Here is a 4,233-nt window from a genome sequence, read left to right on the forward strand (position 1 = left end):
CAGTTTGGATGTTCAACTTACTAGACCTGGATGGAGGTGGGGGTTCCTTGGACTTCCCACAGGTCAGGGAACCCTAAGTGCTCTTCGGGCTGAGGAGGGAGGAAAACAAATATTTATTAATCATAGAGTCATAGCATAGGGCCAATGTAGCAGACCAATACTGCCCCCTGCTTCTCATACCTTTTACATGTTTCTCTCGTTTTTTTCTTGTTTTCCTTCTTGTCTCTTTTTCTGTATGCACTCCTCTTAGTGTTACACCTCTCAGAGGCCAAGGCTGGCCTGGTTAAGATATCTGGGTACACATCTGTACCCTATCTTTTTAGTATTCCACTAACCAAAATTCCACTCCCACAAATTCTACCCACCTGTTCTTTCCTTTGCCTCAGTAATTCTCATTCCTTTTCTTCTCACCCAGCAGCTAATACTAATTAATAGTCTCACTGAGACTGCTTTTTTTCTTTATTTTCCTGTCCATTCATGACTAACTAATTTATCACTGTACACAGTACCATCAGGGTCCCTTTACCTTACTCCCTAGGTTAATCAGTACTGAATGAGTGTCTTCTGTATCGTCATGTGCTATTCAATGTACACTCATACTACAAGGTATTTGCCCACCTGTATTCATAGCAGCATTATTTGTAATAGCCAGAACCTAAAAGCAACCTAGCCATAAATAAAGGACACTGAGCCTATAATTTGTGATCCTAGAGACGTGTGCCATTTGTATAACAACGTTCAGCAGAAGCTCACAGAAAAAAAAAGCTGGCTCAGAAATTCAGTGGATCGATAACTTATGTATTGCAGAAGAATGACTTTTATTGAAAAAGCTTTAAAAGCTTTATATCCAGATAAAAGAGCACAATAAATCAAAATAACTTACACCTTCAAAAATATAAAAAGAGTGTGGCAGCTAGTATATCAACCAGACTGCAAAGCAGACCATGAGCCTGGGAGTTATCAGTCACAATGAGTTTGCCAGAGAGAGAGAAAGAGAGGGAGGAAGTCAGGTGAGTAGGGAGGAGAGAAAACTGGGAATAGTTAGTGTTGGGGTCAATGTAATCAAAACACATTGTATGAATTTCACCAAGAATCAATAACAGAAATTTGAAAAAAAAATAAGTGTATTACTTTTTCAACATTTTAGCCAGTGGAGACACCTACTGCTAAGACTGAGAACCAGAGTTTAATCTTTGGAACCCAAACTGGGAGAAAGGGAACCTGACACAAAGCTTGTCTTCTCATTTCCACACATGTACCATGCCATATGCACACCCACTTACATACACAATCCCACAAACAAAGCAGCTTCCACACATGCAACACGCCATATGCCCACCCACTGACATACACAATCCTACAATCAAAGGCAATGAATTTGTTTAGAAAAAGGACTCTTAATTAGGATAGCCACTTGCCATTGACATTCCTCTAGAGTATGGTCTACTAGTCCATTGTCAGCATCCTTGTAAGACTACAAGTTGTCCTAAAAGCCTCACCAAATGGAGAAAAACCACAAGGTGGTGGACCTTGAATTTGTCAATAACCCACTAGTCCTGCTACATCCTACAATTCTAAATCATGTGGGCTTTTTCTGGAAGACTCAGAAGCCTCAAGAGGCTTAAAAGTTCAGAACTTTGACAATATCTTGGTCTGTGCTTTCCGAGGTAGTATTACATTTTGAAATATCTTCTAAATATTATAGAATGGATTGTCCTGAAAACTAATTCCCTAAGACCTTTTACTAACATGCTAGACCAAGGGTAAATGCTGTCCCTGAGGCTTTGAAGAAGGAATGTCCAAGTGTTCTGCTGGTAAAGTCCAGGAATTGAGCCTTCCTAGTCAACATTCAACAGAGCCAAGATCAGAGCACATAGGGATGCATAAAGGGCTTCTTTTAGATCAACACTGTACACCATTTAGTAGATTCGTGGCCCTTTGATGAAACAGTACAGGTATTAGCCATCAGAGGAGGTAGGACAAAAAAAAAAAGAGGAAGACTTCTTACCAAGTCTGTGGAAGAAATATTTAATAGAGTTGATCACTTATTTCCAAATGCAAACTTTTTATACTAAGACCAAGGAAGGAACTACCCCACATCCTTTCTCCAGATTTCCAATGATGAACTTTCTTCTCCCTTTAGCCTTAGAATAGATAAGGCACAACATGGGCACAGACAGCCTTCTGAATACTTGAAATGCCCCTCTATACACATTTAAAATAATCTTCCTTTCCAAGCTTTTCTTATCCTGACCAAACATGGCTAATATGAAGGAAATATCCACACCCAGATCTCTGTTTTTCTTTTAAAAAATAAATTAGAATAGTTATTTTAAAAAACTGTACAAGTCCTTACAGAATCAAAATACAGGAGAATGTCTCTTCTGTGTATACTTGAAAACTAACCAAGGAATGGAAACACACCAAAAGATCTTAATGTGATCTTGATTATGCGTGTCTTATCTTCTCAGTCACTGGGTCTAGTTCTGAACATTGTGTTGGCCTTTGGGTCAGAAACTTGGTTAGAAGTAAGATCAACAGCTGATCACAGATAAGGGAACATCCACTCACCTATGACAATTTGGGACAATATGGGCCTCAGTTCCTAGAAAAATGGAACCCTGGTTAATACAGTTGCATTAGAAATCTCTTTGCTAGTTCTATGTAAACCATTAATTTTCCTCCTAGAACATCAGATCTTTTTCAGTTATGCAAAGATCCTAATGTTAAGTTGTAGTGATTGATTTTTCTGTAGTTTTTCTCTCAAAATTCATTTATACTGTAACAAAACTTGAACTTTGATTATTAAAATTTTCCACAGTAAGAGAATTTTTAAAGACAATAAAGTATCAGGTTTTCTACTTAAATTATATTTTATTACTAGCTAGAATGTCATATTTGAAATACCATTAAAATTCTTCTACCTTTTTTTCAATTGTTTTACTTAGGGTTTCTAAAGCTTTGGAGAAACACTGTAACCATGGCAACTCTTACAAAGGAAAACATTTATTTGGGACTAGTTTACAGAATTTCAGTTAAGTTTAGAAGTTCAGAAATTTAGTCTGTTTCCTTCATGGCAGGAAGCATAGCAGCGTGCAGACAGACATGCTGCTGGAGAGTTCTATAACCGGATCCACGGGCAGCAGGAAGAGAATCAAGACACACTGAGCACACTCCCTAGTGACACACTTTTTCCAACCAAGCCACATCTAGTCCAACAAGGCCATACTTCCTAATAGTGCCACTCACTAGGAACATGTAGGGACCATACTGTCCTTTGTGATCTGGGCTACACCACTCAGCGTGATTGTTCCTAGCTCCATACAAAATCGGGACCTCTAAAACAATCATGAATAATGAAGGAACTGTTGGAAGTATCACCATCCTAGATTTTAGACTGCATTGCAGAGCTATAGTAATAAAAACAGAATGGCATTGCCATAAAATAGGCACACTGATCAATGAAATAGAATCGGAGGTCCATAACGCAATTAAACACACCTACAGACACCTGGTTTTGTACAAAGAAGCTAAAAATACACACTGGAGAAAAGACAACATCATAAACAAATGGTTCTGGTCAAGCTAGATGGGGAAAGTAAAAAAAAATTCAAATAAATCCTTATCTCTCAGACTAAAGAAAACTCAGCTCCACATGAATTAAGGACCTTGACGTAAGGCCTGATGCGCTGATACTAGTGGAAGAAAGAGTAGGGAATAGGCTTGAACTCATTGACACAGGAAAGGATTTTCTGAACAGGACTTTAACATCACAGTAACTAAGACCAATAATTAATAAATGAGACCTCATGAAACTAACTGCAAAGCAAGCAGCCAACAGAATGGGGAAATATTTACCAATTATACATCTAACAGTAAGTTAGTATCTTAAATGCACAAAAAAAAATCTCAAAAATGAACATCATGAAGAGAAATAACTCAATTTTAAAATGTGGCACAAGACTAAACAGAAAATTCTCAAAAGACTGAATACCACTAACTGAAAAATACTTTTGAAAATGTTCACTATTCTTAGCCATCAGATAAATGCAAATTAAAATTGCTCTGAGATTCCATCTTATCTCAATCATAACGGCCCAGAACAGAAAAACAGACAGTAACTTGTGCTGGTGAAGATATGGGGAAAAAGGAATACTTATCTATGGCTGGTGGGAAGACAAACTTGTACAGCCACTAGGGAAATGAGGGTGGGGATTCCTCAAAAAAAAAAAA

Source organism: Microtus ochrogaster, chromosome 18 (genome assembly GCF_000317375.1).
Source record: "Microtus ochrogaster isolate Prairie Vole_2 chromosome 18, MicOch1.0, whole genome shotgun sequence".
Taxonomy (NCBI): Eukaryota; Metazoa; Chordata; class Mammalia; order Rodentia; family Cricetidae; genus Microtus; species Microtus ochrogaster.